At 51.3% G+C, this 23754-nt stretch overlaps 1 protein-coding gene across 5 annotated transcripts in view; it reads right to left on the bottom strand.

The window, feature by feature from the left end:
- GRK5 (G protein-coupled receptor kinase 5) overlaps positions 1-23754 on the bottom strand; it is a 232510-nt gene that overhangs the window by 138349 nt on the left and 70407 nt on the right. The window contains exon 2 of one of the 5 annotated variants that reach the window (XM_086377672.1): positions 10282-10345. The exons of the other annotated variants lie outside the window; for them this stretch is intronic. The gene's annotated coding sequence lies outside the window, so the exon portion shown is untranslated. The remainder of the gene's footprint in view (positions 1-10281; positions 10346-23754) is intronic. 5 annotated transcript variants of the gene reach the window in all.

Here is a 23754-nt window from a genome sequence, read left to right as displayed (position 1 = left end):
GAGGCAGGAGGGCAGAATCAGGGCACACAGAGCCTCCCCATGCAGAGGTGCTGGCCATGGCCTGACCTGCCCCACCTTTACCGCTTGGGAGCACTGACCCTTCCCACCGGTGTAGAGCCCTAAGGGAGGGGCTCGGGATGCAGGATGAAGCCCGGGCTCGGTTTAAAAGGCAAACACTGGTGCAGACGCAGCCAGTTCAGGGAGCACCCAGGCCAGACTCAGAGAGGCAAGGAGGGGTGGGGCGGGGGACTGGAAGCCTTTCTAGGGCCTGTTAACACACCTGGGAGCTGAACTCGGTGGCTTACTTGGGGCTTCTGTTGTTCACGGGGACCCACCAGATGGGTGGGTAAAAACCATGGTGGGCAAACGGGGAGCAAGTACATTCCCACAGCCCGGGCCTCAGGGCCGGCTCCACCCTCCGTGGGACCGGACATGGCGCGGCAGAGACATACAGTGATCCTGACCACGGAACGTTTTGCGGTGCCCCAGCTGTCAGCTGCAAGCACCTAAAACCTCCAGTATGTTCTTCAAAGGAAATACAGTGTTGAAGTGGTGGGAGGCATCGGGGCAGCACGGGGCATGTGTGGCCTGTGGCCTGCGGGCAGGTTCCAGCACCTCCCGGCCCCACCTCATGGCCACACCGCCGTCGGGCTTCCAGGGCAGAAAAACCTCAGCCACAACCAGAAGGATCCCACAACCTCAATTAGGAAAACCCACACCGACACAAGGCCGGGTAACTGGTTGCCACGGGGATGGCGGAACGTGGCCCCTCCCCACCACACCGAGCCTGAGAGAGGCGAGCCCTCTGCAGTGGCTTGCGGGGGTGGGGGAGTGCAGGAGGGCAGGGCAGCCAGGGGACGGTCCCTCCCAGGAAACCCTTGTTCCCAAGGACAGCGCGAAGAGTGGGCCACCTTGACCAGAGGCTGTAGCCCTTGAGTGACAGCTGCACTGTTACCAGCTTCCCTGGTGGCTCAGATGGTAAAGTTTGATCCCTGGGTCTGGAAGATCCCCTGGAGATAGGAATGGCAATCCTTTCCAGTATTCTTGCCTGGAGAATTCCATGGACAGAGGAGCCTAGTGGGTTACAGTCTATGAGGTCGCAAAGAGTCGGACATGACTGAGCAGCTAACACAAACTGCCTCCAGGTCTCTTCACCAGAACATAAGTGGCTGTCACAGCGTGTTATCTGAGCCCTGCCATGCAATGGCCTTCCTTAAGTCACTCAGTGTTTTCTCTCACAAAGGAAGATGCTGCTACCCAACCCGCCCTGCTGTGGGGTTAGAGCCAAGTGTGCAAGTATCTAGCATACAGTAGGGCTCACTAAATGTAGCCACCATCAACACCACTACCATCATCATCATCGCCATTAACCATCCCCACCATCCCCATCCCCCTCCACGAACCCCATCATCACATCATCAACATCACCATCATCCCCACTCGCGCCGCCATCCCACCACCGCCAACTTCACCATCGACACCCGCGTTATCCCTACTACCACATCGTCATCACCGCCACCCCCACCACCGCCAACTTCACCATCGACATCCCACCATCCTTACCACCACCATCATCATCACTGCCATCACCATCGTGACTTTTGTAAATGAGATAACTGAGGACACAGGACTAGTAAGGGACAGACAGTAGGTCTAAAATCCAGGTCTTAGGACTCGCAAGTTTGGCCATCTCTCTTACCATACCGCAACCCTCCTCAACAACACACACACACACAAACACACACAACTCCATCAACACGATGGCAGCATCTGTCCAGACACTGGCCAGAGGTGCTGTGGGAAAGTCATACAGGAGGGCTACAGGACCTCTCTGACCTCACTGGCTTCGACTCCCTCCTCCACTCCAGCCATCCTCTCTTCCTCATGCTCATCGCACACCCAGGCACCATCCCAGTTGAGGACCTTTGCTCTAGCTCGAGAACTTTTTATGTAAAGACCCAGCTGAAGTCCCTGGGTCACAGACAATATAATATGTAAACAAATGAACATGGCTATCATCCAATAAAACCTTATTACAAAAAACAGATAGCAGGCTGGTGACCCCCGGGGTCATGGTTCACCTAAGTTCATCTGCTATTACTGTTCCCTCTGCCCGGAGCCCTCCTCTTTCCTTGGGAGAAAACATCTCCATGTTAACGCCCTCCCCTTCTTTAGGCTTTTACACAAATATCACTTTCTCCATGAAGCTCACTCTGACCACGTTTTTCTCCTAATAAATAATTTTTCCCTACTGAGTAAAACTAATGACTTTAAAGTGAACAATTCAGGGACATCTAGAACATTCATGATGCTGTGCTACAACCACTTGTGCCTAGTTGCAGGGCATTTCCCTCCCTCCAAAGCAATGCCCACTGCTTACTGTTCTAACCCTACAGCCTCTACCCACCCTGCTGCCTGCCTCTCCAGATCCCTCTATCTTTTCATATATAATTTACATTTTTTTGATGTGGATCATTTTTAAAATCTTTATTGAATTTGCTACAACATTGCTTCTGTTTTATGTTTTTTGGTATTTTGGCCCCAAGGCATGTGATATCTTAGCTCCCCGACCAGGGATTGAACCCTCACCCTCTGTACTGGAAGGGGAAACCATAACCACTGGACCAGCAGAGAAGTACCCCTCTACCTCTCTTTAACTTTGAAGTTTTAATTTCTACTGCATGCATCACCCTGTAACATTCTATATGGCTTATTGCCCGTCTCCAACCCTCCTTCCCCTGGAATGAAGGCTTCACCAAACAAGGGATCTTTATTTTGTTCCCTACTGTCTCCCAAACACCCAGGGCAGTGCTTTGGCACATAGTAAATACTCGATAACTTGTTGATGAAGAGACTGATAAACAGATGGAGGGGCAGGACCACGAGGGAAGAGAGGGCTTCCAAATGGACTTTAAAACAATAAAACCACATCATACACTGTCATCTTTCCTGAGCCTGCACTTTTCTTCCTGGAAATGGAAAGGGCAGGGTGCACACCACCTCCCCAGCCCTGGCCCTTGGGTATGTCTCCTCCTATCTTACTGGGTCAGTTATCCTGTCCGGGGACCAAGTGCCCCTTTTCCTGGGGCAGTGAACAAAGAGTAGGGGCTCTCATCAGATAGGCATGGCTGGACTTCCGGGTCCTCTATCCATCAGGTAGCCACAGGACACCTCCCCAATCTCTCTGAACCACAATTTCCTAAAGTGAAAATGAAAGTCTCTCAGTCGTGTCCGACTCCTTGCGACTCCATGGACTGTAGCCTACCAGGCTACTCCATCCATGGAATTCTCCAGGCAAGAATACTGGAGTGGGTTGCCATGCCCTCCTCCAGGGATCTCCCCAACCCAGGGATCGAACCCAGGTCTCCCATATTGCAGGCATATTCTTTACCATCTGAGCCACCAGGGAAGCCATGTTTCCTAATTGGTGTAATGAAATAACCAAATGCCCTTTGTAAGGCTCAGATTGAGAGTATGATTAGCACAGTGGCACGCACGGGATGGGCAAACCCTATTTTCAGCCTTCCTGCTCTCTATCTTGGCTCCCCAAACATCCCCTCCCAGTGGCTTCACCCCTTTCCCTCTCCTTCTCTGTCTCTTCAGTTTAGTGAACATTTCCTTCAAGAGAAGACAGATCTCCCTGTCCTCTTGCAAACACTAATGACCTCCTCCTTAAAAATGTCCTTTCCAAGGAAAATCATTTTCCAAACGTACTTTCGGGCTTACTATGCTTTTGCCCACACTGGTTTTCACAGTTAAGAAACTTTGGCCACAAAAATTAACTTTTCACTGCAAAAGTAATCCCCATCTCTCAGCAAAGCCCAAATTTGGTCACTTTTGTCTTCACTATGTTTGCCCTGGGTTAAAGAAGAAAAGAAAGTGTGGGGAGATTGAGGAGCAGGAGGGAGGTGAGCTGACCCCTGAGAAAAGCCACTGGCATTGACAGTTGGCCCCTGAAGCACAGCTGTGGCTATTTTGTTAGAGAAATAAACAGGACTGTTTGCTCATGAAAAAAATGCCCCAATTTTCATAAGATATTCATAAAAATATTTGCATTTCCCTGTGAGTAATAACTACTTCTGCTGTCTCCAGAATTTTTGCATCATCTACTTAAAAGAAGCTGAACAGACTATTTAGAAAGCCTTCCCAATCAAATCCACCCAGCGACCTAGGCATGTTATGATGTAGCTATGACTGTGCACACGGAAGGGCTGGAAGTCTGAGGTGTAAAGAGATCAGGGAGAGCCAGGCCCCAGCCTGAACCCGACAGCAACATAATCGCCGATTCAATAAATCCACCACACCAAAGTGGATTTATTTTGCAGATGCAGGAACAAGCCCAGAGAGGCCAAGTATCCAGCCCAGGGTCACACAGCCACTAAGTGGCTAAGCTGGAATTTGAACTCAAGAATACCTAGTCCTTAATTCCCGATCCTCGAGACTGACATGAAGATAATTCGAGGGACAGAGGAGAACTAGGCCATGAGAAAGCTCCCCCCAAGTCTGAGGCCATGGAAGCCCCAAACCAGCACAACACAGTGGCACCTGTAGAAAGGTTTCCAGGGCAGAGGTGAAATCTCCTAAGCTGGGGTCCAGAAAAGAGTTCTGATTCCCACCAGTCTTCCCCCAAACATGTACTTCCCCCTTTCAGCAGACAGCACCACCGTTCACCCAGCCACTTAGGCCAAAGGCCTCAGTGTCATCCCCCCATCCCATCCTCTTCATGGCCTCTGCAGTATAATCAGCCTCCATGATGGTCCAGTGAATCTCTTTTTTTTTTTTTGGTCATGCTGCCTGGCATGTGGGATCTTGGTTTCCAGACCAGGGATCGAACCTGCGCCTTCTGCAGTGGAAGCACAGAGTCTTAACCACTGGACCGCCAGGGAAGTCCCACCCAGGGATTCCTGCCTCCTGGGACTCATGGCCTGTGCAGTCCCCTCCTGCACTGAACCTGTGTAACCAAGGGGATGTGGTGGACATGACAGGACTGTGCCCTCTGCCCTGGGACACTCACTCTGAGGATGCCTATGGAGGGGCCCATATGGCCAGGCGCTGAGACTGCCAAGAAACAGACATTGTTAATCTGCCAGTCGTGTGTGTGAGCACCTGTGGAAGTGGGTCTTTCCGCCCCAGTCAAGCGTTCAGGTGAGGCAGCTTCAGCTAATATCTTGACTGTGACCTGAGACCCAAAGCAGCACCACCCAGCTGAGTCACTCCCCAATTCCTGACTCACAAAAAGGAAGTCACTCAATCATGTCTAACTCTTTGTGACCCCACGGACTGTAGCCTTTTCAGGCAAGAGTACTGGAGTGGGTTGCCATTTCCTTCTCCAGGGGATCTTCCCGACCCAGGGATCGAACCCAGGTCTACTGCATTGCAGGCAGATGCTTTACCATCTGAGCCACCAGGGAAGCGTAAAAAGTGTGAGTTAACAAATGTTGACAGTTGTTCTAAGCTGCTAAGTAACCTTTTACACGGCAACAGCTAACTAACAGTCTTCCACCTGCAACCATCCACCAAGTCCTATAGATTCTCTTTCCCAATGACATTCTGACTCTGCTATCTCCCTCCCCTTCCACAGTGTGCCACTGCCTGGTCCAGGCCACCACCACATCTCACAGGATGACTGCAGCAGCCTTCGATGGCCTCCCTGCCTCCACCCGGTTCCCATCCAACCCACTGCCCATGTTGCAGCCTAGGTCAGTCTACAAAAGCAAACCACTTCCAGTCTCTCCAATGGCTCCCCATGGTCCTTGGGATAAAACCTGAACTCTTTACCATGACCCACAAGGCCTGCAGGCTAAAGCCCACCTGTCTCTCTCCCCAGCTTCATCTCCTGGTTCACTCATGCCAGCCGCAACGGGCTGCCTTTGGTTCCAGTTCCTCCCTCCTCTCCCCCCAACTCTGAGTGTGTGTTCCAGCTGTTTCTTCTGCCTGAAACACTCTTCCTATGACTCTTTCTTTGGTTTCCAGCTAAGAGGTCACCTCCTTCGAGAGGCAACAAAGATTACTTTGTCTAACAGATACTCCCTATTACATCTTGTTTATCCACTCCCCTTATAAACTAAGCGTGCAAGCATGCTAGGTTGTTTTAGTCATGTCTGACTCTTTGCAACCCTATGGATTGTAGCCCGCCAGGCTCCTCTGTCCATGGAGAACTTCCCAGGAAAGAATACTGGAGTGGGTTACCATGTCCTCCTCCAAGGGATCTTCCTAACCCAGGGATCAAACCCATGTTTCCTATGTCTCCTGCATAGCAGGTGGTTTCTTTACCACTAACACCACCTGGGAAGTCCCTTATAAACTATAATGACCTTAAATTATTTTATTCATTTAGCTTTTAAGCTTGCTTATTGTCACCCACCCCTCCCACCCCTTAGAAGGTTACTCCTCAAAAGCTAGCACCATGACTATACCTAGCGCCTGGCTGAGTAAGTACACAATAAAATGTCTTAAATGGATGAGTGAATGAACCCCATGTTTTAATATGACCCCAGAAAAAAATCCCTATAATTTCAGAGCTTGAAACTCCCGTCAAGAAAACCATTAACTCACTTCCTGTGTGGTCCTAGGGAGTCCCTTCCTCTCTCTGGGCCTTAGTTTCTTCAGATGAGGAACTGGGTCCATGAGTTCTCAGGTCCCATGGGTCTTTGTCATTGACACATGAGCAGTTAAGCCACACTCTGGGGAAGGTAAAAGAACCCCACTTTTTGTGTTGCTGGACAGGACCAGAGGGCCTCACCTTGGGTTTTGTGGAGCCAGCACATTGTCCTTAAAAATCAGCTCAAGATAGCTTCTCTACAGAAAGAACTGCTTTCTTTAAGGACTGTTTAAATTCCTGACCTGGGGACTTCCCTGGTGGTCTAGGGGCTAAGAATCTGCCTTGCAATGCAGGGGAGACAGGTTCGATGCCTGGCCTGGGAACTAAGATCCCATATGCCATGGAGCAACTAAGTCCACGCACTACAACCACTGACCCCGAGCACCACAGCAAGAGTCCGGGAGCCGCAACAAAGATCCTGCACAGGACGCGGAAGCAACCTAGAGGTCCATCGGCAGACGAATGGGTAAGAAAGCTGTGGTACACATACACAATGCAATATTACTCAGCTATTAAAAATAATGCATTTGAATCAGTTCTAATGAGGTGGATGAAACTGGAGCCTATTATACAGAGTGAAGTAAGTCAGAAAGAAGAACACCAATACAGTATATTAACACATATATATGGAATTTAGAAAGATGGTAACAGTGACCCTTAACACATGAGCAGTTAAGGATCTTTAAGGACAACGAAGATCATGGCATCTGGTCCCATCACTTCATGGGAAATAGATGGGGAAACAGTGGAAACAGTGTCAGACTTTATTTTTGGGGGCTCCAAAATCACTGCAGATGGTACCTGTGGCCACGAAATTAAAAGATGCTTACTCCTTGGAAGAAAAGTTATGACCAACCTAGATAGCATATTCAAAAGCAGAGACATTACTTTGCCAACAAAGGTCCGTCTAGTCAAGGCTATGGTTTTTCCAGTGGTCCTGTATGGATGTGAGAGCTGGACTGTGAAGAAAGCTGAGCGCCGAAGAATTGATGCTTTTGAACTCTGTTGGAGAAGACTCTTGAGAGTCCCTTGGACTGCAAGGAGATCCAACCAGTCCATTCTGAAGGAGATCAGCCCTGGGATTTCTTTGGAAGGAATGATACTAAAGCTGAAACTCCAGTACTTTGGCCACCTCATGTGAAGAACTGACTCACTGGAAAAGACTTTGATGCTGGGAGGGATTGGGGGCAGGAGGAGAAGGGGACGACAGAGGATGAGATGGCTGGATGGCATCACTGACTCGATGGACGTGAGTCTGAGTGAACTCCGGGAGTTGGTGATGGACAGGGAGGGCTGGCGTGCTGCAATTCACGGGGTCGCAAAGAGTCGGACATGACTAAGCGACTGAACTGAACTGAACAATGACCCTATATGCGAGACAGCAAAGAGACACAGTTGTAAAGAAGAGACTTTTGGACTCTGTGGGAGAAGGCGAGGATGGGATGATTTGAGAGAATAGCATTGAAATATATATATTATCATATGTGAAACAGATCATCAGTCCAGGTTCAGTGCATGAGACAGGGTGCTCAGGGCTGGTGCACTGGGATGACCCAGAGGGATGGGATGGGGAGGGAGCGGGGAGGGGGGTTCAGCATGGGGAACACATGTACACCCATGGCTGATTCATGTCAATATATGGCAAAAACCACCACAATATTGTAAAGTAATTAGCTTCCAATTAAAATAAATAAATTTTTTAAAAAAGATCCTGCAAAAAGCAATCAAGACCTGATGCAGCCAAATAAATAAATAATGTATTTTTTTAAATTCCTGACCAAGTCCAGGGCTACTTCTACCACAAGCACAGGTACCCGAAGATGAACCAGAGCACCTGTGTTCTCTGCAAGGACCTGGCTGTGCTTGTTCAGCCCACAAAGATGTGCTGGGCATCTGATCAAAACCCCACTGTAGGTGATCACTCACAGAAGACCAAAGATGGTGCCTGGGAGATGGAACATTCCCCTGGGGCTTTTCAGAGGCAGAGTCTTTGTGGGTCCCATAACCCTTTCCCTCCTCCCCTTCCCTTCCTAATTCCCATTACACAGCAGAGAAAATGGGGACAAGGTGGTTGGCCTTACAAAGTCTTTTTCTAAAATGCTTCTTTAATTGTAAAATGGCCAAGGAGAGCTGTATTTGGCAGATTAAATTTCTACCCCTAGGATTTCAGACTCTAACTTGAATACAGAAAGGAGAGCCTGCTGCAAGGAGATGTGTGAGTAGCACATGATCATTTTAATTTCTTAATGATGCTATAAGAAATCACTATACATTTAGTGGCTTAAAAATAACATGAATTTATTATCTGAAAGTTCTGGAAGTCAGAAAGCTGAAATCGGATTCACTGGGCTAAAACCAAAGTGTTGGCAAGGCTGATTTCTTCCAGAGGTTCTAGGGGAGACTCTTTCTGATGTCTATTCTGACTCCTAGAGGCTGCCAGCATTCCTCAGCTTGCAGTCCATTCCCGCATCTTAAAAGCTGGCAGTCACTGGTTGAGTGTTTCTCAAGCTGCATCACTCTGGCCTCCTTTTCTGTAGTCAAATCTCCCTCTGCCTCCTTCCTATAAAGATCTTTGTGATTACACTGGGCACATCAGGATAATCCAGGCAAACCTCCCCATCTCAAGATTCTTTAATTAATTCAATTAACTGAAAAGTCCCTTTACCACCACGGTAACATATTCACAAGTTGCAGGGATTTCAAATGTTGACATCTTTGGGAGCCCTTGTTCAGCCTGCCATAAGCGGTGATTTAAGATCGCACATTCCCAGATCAGACTGCCTGGGTTTACATCCCAATTGTGTCCTTTCCTAGCTGTGTGATTCTGGGAAAGTCACTCAACCTCTCTGTGCTTCCACTGACTTGTGACCTCACAGACCCAGGAGTCATGAGGGTGTAAAGCATTTCAGCACAGTAAAGAAAGCTCAATGAGAAAGGGCTGTAATTATTCCCTCCTCTCCACCAGACTCAGCACTAATGGATGCCAGAGCTGGGAGGGGCCTTGGTGATCACACAGCCTGCCTCTCAACGAACAGCTAGGGACTCAGAGGCCCAGAGAGAAGTGAGTCATGTGGGGCACACAGCACTTTGTCAGGCAAAGCCCGGATGCCCTCTAATAACCAACCTGGCACTGACTTGCTGGAAGGAGGGTCCAGCAGGGCAGAGGCCACAACCTGCTGCACCCAGCACCCTGCCCTGCACCCAGTAAATGCTGGAGGATGCTGCAGCCAGAAAGTCACAGGGAGGGGGTGGGACGCTCTCCCCCGCAGAACGACAGCAGGAAGCGCCTGCAGGTGCGGTGCCCTGGCCTGAATCTCACACCCGCAGTTCCCACCCCACCCAGCGGGCTCGCAGGGCCAGAATCAGACCCAACATATCTCCCCCCAGGAGAGGTCAGAGGACTAATCTCGGCCAGGGACGTCGAGACCCAAGTTCAGGGCCAAGAGAAAGCTCTGGACTAATCAGTCCAGACTGATCAAACATCATTCGGGCCCCTCGCTTCCTTCCTTCTCCGCATGACCTCAGATGGGACGCCTCCCCTCTTTGGGTCTCTGTTTCCACATCAGAAAAGAGAAGGCCGGATCAGTGATCCTCAATCTGCAATCCCCGCTTCCACGGATTTCAGAGAGTTCTGGAAGAGCCGTTCCTGGACACACAGCCGAAGCGGGTGCCCAGCTTACTTGTCCAGATGTCGAAGTTCACCAGCGTGTGCAGTTCGGGCTGAACAGACGTGTTGGAAGGTGTCTGTGATCAACAAAATGGGGGAAACAGTGACTCACCCCACACAATGGCCGGGTGAGCAGGCAAACTCCTCCACAAAAGGAGAGAAGGATCAGCATGGGCCCTTGGCAGAAACTCAACTAGGCTCCACTGCATCTAACCAAAGAGGGCTGACTCACCCCAGGGGTTCCCCTCCCACAAGGCTAGCTTAGGCAGGCAATGCCGCAGATAGTCCAGTTTCTGCGACCATCTCACTGTCCTCCAGCTGACACCCAGGATTCCCACAAGGCCTTCCCAAGGGCCTTTCCCATGATCTCAGGGGCAGCTAAAAGCAGATATTCAAACAGAGAGGTCGTGGGGTAGCCTGCAGGGCAAAAGCCAGACCTTCACTTTCTTCCTCACTGGGAAAATTTCCTGCCTCAGGGCCTTTGCACATGTCATTCCCTTGGTCAGATACACACTCCAGTACCTTTTTTTTTTTTAATGAAATATTTCAAGTTTATAGAGTTAGAAAAAAATTTTTTTGATGTATATACCCACAGGTTTTGTGAAAATAACTCATTCACCCACTCTCTGTTGACAGTGGCTTATTTCCAAATTTTTAGTGTCACAAATAATGCTGCTCTGAGCACTCTGACACATATCACCCCCACCTTCTCCAACAAGTATTCAGATCTCATTCCTCAAACCCGCTCCCCATCAATCCAAAAGTTATGTCTCCATGTTTCTCCCCAACAGCTCCCCAGTCTCTCCATTAAAGCACTTATCATGATTTATGTCTTTATTAGGTCCCCGTCTAAAGGGACAGAGGCCATGTCCCCTTTGCTCTCGAGCGCTCAGTGAGAGGTCACTGAGCAGACCTCAGTTAGTGTCTGCACTGCAAATGAGTGAGAGAACGAATGAATGAGTGAGCGAGGTGTCACCCCAGAAGCAGGCTGTGCTAGGCTCCCTTCCACCCAGGACTCTGAGAGATGACCTGGCACATCTGCTGCCTGCCTCTTGCTCTGCCCTCAAATGGATGGGAAGAGGGGCCAAGAATCCCCTGGAGATCTTGGGTTCCTGAAGCTTGAGAGAACCCTGAGCCCTGAAGCAGGGAGCCCTGGGAGCTGGAGGGTCCGAGGTCTCAGTGCCAAGCCCAAGGTGAGGTTCAGGAGACCTTCACCTGGGCTTTCCCAGGGCTCCTTGCGGCCAGGCACCTGGTCCTGCCCCACCTCAGCAGGTTTAGGAAACACACTTCTGCTGGCCATGCCCAGTCATGAGAAGCTGCTGCTCTGGGACCCCGCTACCTGGGCCAGGGGCTGCCCCCTCCTTCCTGGCATCCCCGTGCTGCTGAAACAGACCAGTCCCCACCTGCTGGCCATACCTGACCTTGGGTCGGGCCATGGGGCAGGGCTGGGCAAGGCATCTTCACTTGCTATCGATCACTTAGGGTCTCTGTTCCCAAAACAAGAGAAAGTGCTGGAAATAGAAAACTGGGTGGCAGCCAAAAACAACAGTAACAGTAATAGATGTAGCTGGTGTTCCTGAGCAGCCTCTCTGCAGGCTGGCCCCTCTGCATCCTCCCTCATCTTGACAAGGAGGAGCCGCTGTGACAGAGGAGGACACTGGGGGCGGGGAGCCATCCTCCCCTTGCTCTGGGGGATGCCAGGGCCTTAAGGCTTCGAGACCAGCCCCTGAAGCAGACTGGACACAGAGGGACAGACAGGCCACGATGCTAAGAGTGGTGATATTTTATTTTATGATATTTTATTTGCTGTGCTGTGTCTTTGTTGCAACGCGCAGGCTTTCTCTAGTTGTGGCATGCGGGCTTCGTTACCCCACTGCAGGTGGGATCTCAGTCCCCCAGCCAGGAATCAAACCCGCATTCCTTGTATTGGAAGGCGCGTTCCTAACCATTGAACCACCAGGGAAGTCCTGAATGATGATATTCTTAAAAAGACAAGCAGCACGAGCCTCCTGCCAGTCCATCCAGGGCCCCCTGCTGCAGATTTCTGGGTGCTCTGTCAGAAGTCCACCCTCCAAGCATGCAGTGCAGACCCCTATTCAATTCCTGGCCACCCACCTCTTTTTAAGCGTGTGGCCTTTGACTAGCTGCGTCCCTTCCGGTCTCCATTTCCTCCTCTGTGAAATGGGCGAATGCTTGCTGGACTTGGCGGGGGTCAGCTGAGGAAACGCCCAGGAGGCATTCAGTGCTGAATGGATCCTGGCAGCTTCCCAGGTGGCCAAGGGGTGGGAGCGGGGGAAACCATTCTGGTCCTGAACATGCCCCGCCCCCTTCAAGGACCAGGGCACTGAACCCTGAGGATGGGAGTGACAGGAGTAACCACTACACACACACACACACACACACACACAAGACTGGCTTCGTTCTGAGCACAGACGCTGCTGAAGGGCACCCGTGCATCTGCCCCAGCACCACGGAGGGTGCAGGTGATGATCGCCTGGGGTGGAGAGCACTCTAGGGCCCCGAGGGGTGGGTGACGATCACGGGCTGCCCCCGCTCCTTGAGTTCCCCGCCCTGAGGCTCTGGGGTCCTGATGAGAAGCTTGCCTGCCCTCCTCACTCCATCCTTCTGACACACCTGCTTGTTCAGGACACAGTGGTTTTCTTTTCATTTTACTCTTCAACTCAGCATTACAGCCTGAATTCTGAGTCTCCAGAGCAGGGCTCAGTCGTGGCCTGGCCAAAAACCCCCAAATCAGAGGCTACCTCCTCGAGAGCTGGAGAAAGCTGAAATGCCGTGGGTCCCCACACAAGGCACGGCTGTCTCCTCCCGCTAACGCTGACTGTGAGGTGTCAGCCTCCCCATTTCAGAGGTGAGAAGACTGAGGCTCAGAGCCCTGCTGTGTGGTACACAGGCAGGAATGGGAGACATGGGATTGCAGCCCAGGCCTCTTGGCCTTTCAAAGACAAATGCCTCAGCTGAGGCCAGCATAGTCCGAGAGGAATAGAACTTGAGCCACACTTAAACTGCCTGAATGAGGAAAAAGAAATAAGCGAAATAAATTTTGGTAACATTTCACATTTAACTCGGTGTATCAAATATCATTCAACACATAATCAGTATAAAAATATATTAAAGAGACACCTGACTTATTTTGGTCATACTTCATCTCTGAAATGGTATACACTCAGCGCACATCCCAGTTGAGACTGGCCACATTTCAGGAGCTCTGTGGCCATAAATGGTGAGTGGCTATCAGCTTGGACACTGCAGGTCCAGAGGAACAGAGAAGCAGCAAAGACCAGGGGTGGCCCGTCCATTCATACATGCATTCATTCACTCACTCAATCTACCAACCAGTATTTACTGGGTACTTACAAGGGGCCAGGTGGGGTTGTACAATGTGAATGAGGAGGAGGCAAGCCCCACCCCCACGGGTTTCCACTGCAGAGCTGGGGGACATGGAGACGGTGGCAGTCAGGAAAGTCACACTCCACTGGCTCAGTCCATGGTCCTGACCCCAGGATGACACGCTTGGACGGTCACCTGCCAGGCCAGGGCCCCTGAACTGAAGGTTTGGGACATGTTGGACACATAACACCTCCTTTTCAGGACATCAGAATAACAAGCCCTCCCCACTTCCGCCTACAGCATAATTGGCCCAATAACCACCTGGCATGACTTTCATCCTCAGACCCTGAGGGAGCCCTTCAGATTCATCCAAGCCTGATAGAGGAGCTTTGCTCTCCACCCACCAGCAAGAACGGGCAGCGGCAGATCAAGTGGAAACCGGTCAGGCATAACCCCCGTGGGTGCCAGAGTGGCGGCAGGCAGGGCTGGGGCAGCTGCGGTGACTGCCCCCAAAAGACAGAGCTGACACTGCTCCTGCCGGGAACAAAGGTCTCCTGGACCTGCAACTCCCACCGGGCCTGAACCCCACAGCAAGCCCTCTAAGGAAGGAAGGGAAGGAAGGAGAAAGGGAGGGAAGGCGGCAGGGAGGGACTGCCCTTTCTGCAAACTCCCCGTGGTCCTCCTCCATGGAGGAGCAGGGGTTCTCTGGCATGCCCACCCTAGACAGGGACACAGAGCCGGCCCTCAGCACACAGCGGGTGAGGGGACAGCATGGCACACCAGCGACAGGGCTGGATGTTGGCAACAGACTGAATACCAGGAGTCAGGGGCCTGTCAGTGAGCTTGGCCTCTAACTGCCTAGGTGACCTTGGACCAAACCCTCTGAACCATGGTCTCTGCATCTACAAAATGGGAATAAGATCGTCTATTCTGCTGCTTGGGGTTGCAAGGGATAACTGAGAAAATGCACGTACGGCTTTTGGCACAGGGCAGGGTGAGCATTCAATCAATAATAGCTCTCACTGTTGTCCCCAAGTTGTCACCGGGGCTGTCGACCACAGCCCCCGGCCACATCCTGCTGACTGGCCCATCAGCCAGGTTGCCCTGGGCTGCCTCTCAGGCATTAAATCCTTTACCAACTTCCCCAGACTCCAGGTAACATGACGCTATCCAGCCTTCCGGATCCAGAAAAGCAGGTGGAGTCAACCCCTCCAGGTATGCTAATGGATGCCCACGAGAGCCAGGTACCACGTGGCACTTGAGGGTAAGTAAGGACTCTTGTCGGGGAGGGAACACCATAGACCATTCAACTGAGGAGGTGAACGAATCAGAGGAGCCCTACCGAGTCCAAAACCCAGGAGACACCCCACTCTTCACTCCTCCCGCTCCCCACACTTATATTCCACTCTGGGTCCATGCCCACATCTGTGGTTTCTACAGCAAAACACACGTCTGTCCCCTCTCTGTCTCCACAACTGCCACTTTGGGCCAGGCCAGCATCCGCTCTGTCCCCGGACAGGAGGGACCAGCCTCCCTCCTGCTCTTCTACCTCTGTTCTCACCGCTCGGAACCATCTCTGCCCAGCAGCCTGAGCATCCAAACCCAAACCGAAGCACGGCATTCTCTCATGCAGTCCTCTAGCGACTTACAACGAGCTTGGAATACTATCCAAAGCCCCACACGTGACTAGCCCCCGCCTGCCTCTCACTGCGGCCCCCACGGTCCGCACTCCCCTCCAGGCATCCTGACCTCATCCAATTCCCATGTAGGCTTTACGGTTGGTGCCCACCTCCGGGCCTTTGCTCCAGCTGTGCCGGCTTCCTGACCACCCCATGAGGGCCCCTTTCTGACACCCCTGAGTCACATGACCCCCGTGGAGGCTGCCTGGGTCCCCACCTACATACAGTAACACCTCTACCCATGGAGTTGGCCTCCTTCTCTCATCTGGTCCTGCTTTATCCCACTGACTCCACAGTTCTCATCACTATCGGGAATTACCCCTGTTTACGCGTTTATAGATTATTTCTATCTGACATGATCGCGTTTGCTTCCTGGTTTACTCCCGGTCACCACCCTGACCCAAAGCCAGGGATGGCATCTGCCTTGGTCACGGCCGACCCTTGGAGTCCAGAACAATGGCGGACACACAGCCCTCTGTGAATGCCTGTGACTGTCTTCCAAGTCACTGAACAGCCATGGGCCAGAGGCCCTCTCCGGGAAACGCCACTGACTCTGAGGGGGAGGGGGACCAGGTAGGAGGAAGGGAGCAGATGTCGGTGCCACCAGAGCAACCTTTGCCCCAGTGACCGAGTCCTCAAGCAGCGATGGGGCAGGTGGGGCGTTGTCACCCTGGCGACAGTTGGGTCAGGCAGAGGCCTTGGCGGGGGCCCCAAGGAACCCCTGACTTCCGTGTGGAAGGAGCCCCGAAGGCCCCGCCCCCTCCTCAGGCTCCTAGTTCCCAGTCTCTGCTCAGACACCTGGACCAACATGCTTTCTGGCCCTAAGAAGTATTTACATTTTGATTAAGTCTGGTTTTAAACCACCAGGTAGGCTGGCCTGAGGCCTCGGCACCCCAGCCAGCCCTGCTGTAGTAAGAGTGTGCTGGGGGGACAGGTAGAAAGGATGGGACTGAGAGAGGGCTCACCCATGCCCCCAGGAGCCCCCTAACCCCACTCTCTGCCCTAAACTCCCTGTCAGACAGAGGGAACCACTGACTTTGTGAACAGTATCAGTAAGCAGTGTGGGGAGCCCCAAAGTCCTGCCTGGGAAATAAACACTCAGGGCAAGGAACAGGGGTGCCCCACCCAAGCCAGGCCCCAGGACAGTGGCCCTCGGACTGCCCTGCCCCTGACCAGGGCCTCCCTCCTGCCAGGTGGTATCTCACCCAGGAAGCAGGAAGTGAGTCTATTCCAAACTGGGGACTTGAGCAGGGCACATTTTTATCCTGTTGGATGTACTCTGAGGACTCCAGGAACAACCAACCATTGTGAGACCTCAGGAGGCTGGGAGAGAGTCCAGATACTTATTTACAACCTTCAAGTCTCCTTGAAACTGTGATGTTGGGAGCAGCAAGTGACGCCCTAAAGGAATGTGGACTCCTGGATTCAACATATCCACTGAGCAAGACATGGTCCCCACACCCACTCCCCTCCACCCCACCTGCAAAGGGAAAAGGTCCAGATAACTAAGAAATGCTTCCAAAAGGTGATTTCCTTCATTTTGGGCCCCTTTCAAAGGAAATCAAGCTTCCTTACCAGAAAGCAGGATTCTGTTTGTTCCACCCAGAGCTGCAATGGCAAAAAGATTTTAAGCCTGTGAGCTCCAAACAGATGGCAATGACTGCCCGGAGTTCCAGGACTCGAGACAGGATTCAGGCTCAGTGGACAGGAGTGGGGCAATTGATTAGCAATGTCTGCCACTGGCAGGAGGAGGGGAATAATGCTATGCATGCTCTGTGCGTGTTTGCAGTTTAGGGCTTAGGTTTTAGCAAAATCAGCAGTGGGAATTCAGAAAACCAGGGATTCAATTGGTAAGAAAGCATGGTCAAAGTAACAACAACAAAAAAAAGCAGAAGCTTTTGGAGAACCAAAGAACAGCCCGTGGCAATTTCTCAGGCAAAGGGACAAATCACTTCCAGAAAAATCAGGCCACTTCCGAGGCAGCTGTCAGATGGGACATGTCCCAGAGCCACCCCATCCAAGCTGTCAACCATGGTCCACTCTCAGTTCCTCAGATAGACTCAATTCCAGACTTCTCACGAGACAGCGCATGTTTGACCTTTAAGGGCGCAGAAATAAATACCCAGAGTTATAAACAGGGTCTGCTGCCGCTGTGGGGAGGTGATGGTGTGTACGTTGTCAGGGGAAGGTCTCCTTGATGACAGGCATCCATTTAAAATCAGGGGGAATAAACTGTAATGGAAATTCTGGTTTATTTATCCAGCTATATGTAACCATATCACTTCGCTGTACACTGGAAACTAATACAACACTGCAAATCAACTCTACTTCAGTTAAAAAAAATACTTATTGAATGCTTTCTCTATCCTTATTGGGTTGTTATACTAAAATGGCCAAGTTAACTAAAAAAAAAAAAGGGTTTGGCAAAGGAGGAGCTGGAGCACAGAATGTTCCATCAGTTAGGCTTCCCCTGGGCAGGGCCACGCGGGACTGGGGTTTACAGCAGGAGAATGTGACAAGCCGCCTAGCAGAGCACCATGGGCACGTTTTCAGGACAAAGGAGACACCTCTGCCTGTACCTTCTATCTCAACAGCGGACAGAGGAAAAGCCTCCCAGCATGATTGCCTGAGGCATCTTACCAGGGGGGCCAAAACCTGCTGGGGTTGCTAGCTGGGTCCCCAGTGTGAGAACTAACAGTTTGAGAACCACAGCTAAGGAAAGCCTTATACAAGAGCAAGCGGGATAATTATAGGGTTGGGAGGAGGGTGAGTTCAAAGTGGCCACATCCCTCAGCCGCCGTCCCAGGGTGACTTCCAGGGAATGCAAGTTATTTCCCAGAGGAGCCAAGGAGACAGTGTCCCTTTCTACAGAACAAAAGGAGACCTGGAAAGGAACTTCTGTCACACGTGAAACTGGACGGGAAGGTTCCAGAACATGCTCCACTAACTAGGAGGAGAATGCTCAGTGATGTGGGGTCTAGGGTGTGGAGATCCAGGACACAGCCCCCAACCCACATACCTCACAGGGCTGTCAAATGCATGGGAGACTGCAGAAGACTGTGAGAAGATGCCAACTGCCAGTGCCTGCAACCACGTGACTGAACCTCGGATGCAGTGAGTGGTGAGTCCAGGAGGCCAGATCCAAACAAGAGGTAGCATGTGATTCTGTGCATCCAGAGTTCAAAGGTGGGCAAAATCAACCCCAGGTGTTAGCAGCACCTTGGAGCAAGCAGGCACTGGAGGGGGCTCCAGGGGGCTTCTAGGGTGTTGGCTCTATGATGTGCACGCTTTGCAAAATCCCATCCAGCAGTGCACTGATTGTTTCTGCCTTTTCTACATGAATAGTGAAGTTAGTGAAAGTCGCTCAGTCGTCTCTGACTGTTTGCAACCCCATGGACAGTCCATGGAATTCTCTAGGCCAGAATACTGGAGGGAGTAGCCTTTCCCTTCTCCAGGGGATCTTCCCAACCTAGGGATCGAACCCAGGTCTTCCACATTGCAGGTGGATTCTTTACTAGCTGAGCCACAAGCGAAGTTCAAGAATACTGAAGTGGGTAGCCTATCCCTCTCCAGAGGATCTTCCTGACCCAGGATTCAAACCGGGGTCTCCTGCTTTGCAGGCAGATTCTTTACCAACTGAGTTATCACCTCAATAAAAAGTTTACCCCCTCCCCAACAAAAAAACTGTCTGAAAGTCTTTTGCAAACTTCTAGGTCACAATATTAATATAAGGGAGAGTGTTCTAAAACACAAGTGCTATCAATCTCCTAGAAATGAAAGCCAGGTGAGACAATTTCCCAAAGTCCCAGTTCACCCAATGAGACAATGATAGTGTTGGAGAGATATCAGATTGGAGGAGGCCAGTGATGTGGTCAGGACGGGACAAGAAACAGGGTGATCAGAGCACAAGCCTGGAGGTGGCTCCTCCACTCACCAGGACTGTGAGCCGAGTAAGAAATCCCAGCTCTCTGCTTTGATGACTCTCACTAGGGTGTTGGTGTTCAGTCGCTCAGTTGTGTCCAACTCTTTGAGACCCCATGGACTGCAGCACCCTAGGCTTCCTTGTCCTTCCTTATCTCCTGAGTTTGCTCAAACTCACGTCCATTAAGTCGGTGATGCCATCCAACCATCTCATCCCCTGGTGCCCCCTGTTCCTCCTGCCCTCAATCTTTCCCACCATCAGAGTCTTTTCCAGTGAGTTGGCTCTTTGCATTAGGTGGCCAAAGTATTGGAGCTTCAGCTTCAGCATCAGTCCTTCCAGTGGATATTCAGAGTTGATTTCCTTTAGGATTGACTTACACTAGGGTGTAAGCTCCCAGACATAGGACTTTGCCTTATTTGGCACCTGGAATCGTACATAGGGCGAGCTCAATAATCTTGATGAATGAGTCAGGGAACAAAGGAGCAAACAGTACTGACCCCAGACCTGCACTGTGAGGACCCAATAAGACATCACAGGTACGGTGCTAAGCAGAGTACGTGCAAGCACTAAATGCTGGATAAACGTCAGCTGGCGTCCGGGTCTGTGCAATGTTCTCCCACCATCATAGAGGCATCTCTCCCAGACCTAGGTGCCCTTCTTTCCCTACTAAGGAAGGGTCAGGAGCAAATGCAAATGCATCTTCTCAAACTATAAGGCCTGAGTCCCAGTCCCCTCCCCACCCCCATTCTGCTGCTCCCCAGCCCTGTAAAGTGAAAGGAGGGTGTGAAAATACTGCTGCTTCCAGACCCCAGGGGATTAGCAGGTGACTGTCAAGCATCTGAAAAGACAGAGTGCTCTCGTTATTACTAAACCAAAATAGATGCATCTCGCTCCCTCCAACCAAAGGTGTCTATTTCAAGTTTAACATAACAATAGTCTTGTTCCCACTCCCTGACTTGGTACCATCCTGCAGAGACATTTAGAGTGAGGCATGGGGCTGCACTGCATCAGAGTTGCTAGGTACCAGCCACTGCCATCTACTGCACCACCAGGGGCAGCAAGGCACCGGCATGGCAGTAAGAAGGCTGCCTTGTGCCTGGAACTGGGCAGGTCGACATAAACTGATTGCCACCCATCGTCAAGAGTCAGCAGAGAGACAGCTACATGGGCAGTGCTCCAGGAGGGCAAGGGGTGGACAGGAACATGCTCTGATTCTTTGCAACCCTATGGACTGTAGCCCACCAGGCTCCTCTGTCCATGGGATCATCCAGGCAAGAATACTGGAGTGGGTTGCCATTCCCATCTCTAGGGGATCTTTCCGACCCAGGGATTGAAGCCCCATCTCCTGCATCTGGACAGGAACAGAAGCCCCTTAATGCCCAGAGCATTTTCTGTGGCATTAAGCAAGCCACAGAAAATTAAGCAAGCAAACCCTGCCTTGGAGCTTTACAACTACCCCATGGGACAGCAGCATCTGTCAGTTATTAATAAATAATACAGCAGCATGGCCAGAAGAAAGCGGACCGGATCACACATCAGGAGCCCAGGTTCAGGCTGAATGTGCCTCTGTATGACTCTCCAGGCCTCTATTGTCTCATCTGTTAAATGAGAGAGAAAAATACTTCCCCCGCCTCGTTCACAAGAGTCAAAGAACAGTGTAAGCGAGTCCCACACTCGGGCTCTTGACCTTAAACTACAAGTGATACATACTTTGTTTAGGCTTTAGTTTCTTTATCTATAAAATGAGACAGTTCTTGTCCAAAAGGCTGCCAGAAAGATGACACGGGCTGATGCCCCTTGGCACTTGGTGCAGAGCTGACCCGGAGCTAGAGCTCAGTGTCACCGGGATTAAGTTATTAAAGGCACTTTGTCAACCAGCAAGCCAATATGACTGGAGAGCCCCACACCGTCTCGGCTGGCAAAAGGCATCCCTGAGTTTGTGTACCACTTCAAATGTACGTATCCTCTGAGGGCAAAAACTAAGTTTGGGGCTTATTTATTTTTTTTAGAATTCTCTGTAAGACCCCCAAAATAGCCACCCGTCTGAGGCAGGGACCCAGAAACAATGAGCGGATGAGCACCAAGCGAAGGCACCAGGAGATTGTGAAGGCCGAGGAGGAGGACTGAGAAGGCAGTTCCTTCCTGGCTCCAGGAAGCAGCTCTGCGCCCACCAGGGCCCACGGCAGCCGTGGCCACGCCCTCCAGCGCCGGTCCTGCCGGCGGGATCCACCCACCCAGCCACAACCAAAGAAATGACCCCAGGAGGAGCCTGGGCCCACCTGCCTGCTTCCCCAAGGATGCCAGACTGAACCACTACCTCGGCGTGTCGCTAAAAGGGCAACACAGATTTCACCGAGTTTCCTGCTGAGTTGTGTCACTTTGGAAACCCAAGGATCCCTCCTTGGTTTTGAGGATGCCAGCTTGCAGAAAGTGGAACACAGTAAGCTACGAAAAACTTGAAGGTCGTGGAGAGAAAGACTCGCCCCCACCCCCCAAATGATTCCCCACCCTGTCATTGCCCACTTGCCACCACCTGCCCACAGCCGGTTCCGGGGGCCCCTACTGTGTGTTTCCACTGCCTAAGACTCCTCTCACCCCCAGCCTAGTGTCTACTCACCCCTCCAGGGCCAACAAAGGCTCATTTTTGTGCCAAGTGTCTCCTATTACTTGCCAAAGGGACCACCCCTCCCATCCCCTTGCTTCCCAGTCTGGGCTCATTTACTGAATAAACAGGCTTCCATCTGTGACTGCACTGGGCTTGCTACTGGAAATACAGGGATGAAAGCACCTCGGCCCTGCTTTCAGGAGCCCAGTCCAGAAGACAATAAAGGCCAGGAAACAGATGATTGTAGCCAACCTGGGGGATGATAGAACCCATATGAACAGAAGGCTGTAGGACCACAGAAGTGGAAAACCAAACCCAGGGAATCTAGTTAGTTAGTTAGCGTTAGTCATTAAGTCATGTCCGACTCTTTGCAACCTCATGGATTGTAGCCTGCCAAGTTCCTCTGTCCATGGGTTTCTCCAGACTAGGATACTGGAATGAGTTGCCATTCCCTTCTCCAGGGGATCTTCCCAACCCAGGGATTGAAGCCGGGTCTCCTGCATTGCAGGCAGATTCTTTACCACTGAGTCACCAGGGAAGCCCCAATCTAGAATCTAGAAGTTTCTCCAAAGGAGAGATGCTTCATCATGATCTGAAAGGACAAGAAAATGTCCTCCAAACAAAGGTGGGTGAAAGGGCATTCCAGGCAGAGGCCTCAGAGGGTCGGGGGTCGTAGGGAATGGCTGGATCGTAAGTGTCTGGGAAGGGACAGGAGTCTGGGGGGAGAAGATGGAGCCAGTTTGTCAGAGGAAAACCATGATTGGATGGAAGTTTTAGAGTCACCAGGCTGTTAGCAAGACCAGGAGGTATTGGGTTGACCAAAACATTCGTTCAGGTGTTTCCATAAGATGCTACAGAAAAATCCACATGAACTTTTTGGCCAACTCAGTATTTTGGGGGCCACTGCAGCAGATAGCATATTCAAAAGCAGAGACATTACTTTGCCAACAAAGGTCCGTCTAGTCAAGGCTATGGTTTTTCCTGTGGTCATGTATGGATGTGAGAGTTGGACTGTGAAGGAGGCTGAGCGCTGAAGAATTGATGCTTTTGAATTGTGGTGTTGGAGAAGGCTCTTGAGAGTCCCTTGGACTGCAAGGAGATCCAACCAGTCCATTCTGAAGGAGATCAGCCCTGGGATTTCTTTGGAAGGAATGATGCTAAAGCTGAAACTCCAGTACTTTGGCCACCTCATGCGAAGAGTTGACTCATTGGAAAAGACTCCGATGCTGGGAGGGATTGGAGGCAGGAGGAGAAGGGGACGACAGAGGATGAGATGGCTGGATGGCATCACTGACTCGATGGACATGAGTCTCAGTGAACTCTGGGAGTTGGTGATGGACAGGGAGGCCTGGCGTGCTGCGATTCATGGGGTCGCAAAGAGTCAGACACGACTGAGCAACTGATCTGATCTGATCTGCAACAGTCCCAGCAAGAGAAGGAATGAGACTCTGAACCAGGATAGTGGCAGCAGAGGTGAGAGCCAAGGACGGAGGTGATGAGAGGGAGCCAGATGTGGAGAGACTGGGACAGAAGCATCTTCCAGAAGCAGCTCAGCACTTGGGAGTGCCTGTGCTTCAACCACCCCTGCTAAGCAAGTGCTCCTTTCCAGCAGCGGCCAGTTTTTCTACTTCTCTTGAGCACAGAGCATCCTCCCAAGTGATAAGTACTGGACTTCCCAGGTGGTGGAGTAATAAAGAATCCACCTACCAATGCAGGAGATGCGAGAGATGAAGGTTTGATCCCGGAGACAGGAAGATCCCCCGGAGTAGGAAATAGCAACCCATGTCAGGATTCTTGCCTGGACAGAGGAACCTGGCACGCTACAGACCATGGGGTCTCAAAGAGTCGGACATGACTGAGCACACACACACGCACGCATGTTGAACTAAAAGTTTTAAATCCTAGAAGGATCCCTGAAACGTAGGTATTTGA

This window comes from Bos grunniens, chromosome 26 (assembly GCF_055505025.1).
Source record: "Bos grunniens cultivar Pamir isolate PY7600 chromosome 26, Bosgru_T2T1.0, whole genome shotgun sequence".
Taxonomy (NCBI): Eukaryota; Metazoa; Chordata; class Mammalia; order Artiodactyla; family Bovidae; genus Bos; species Bos grunniens.
The sequence above is the reverse complement of the archived record's forward strand: the minus strand, read 5'-3'. Positions and strand labels throughout refer to the sequence as shown.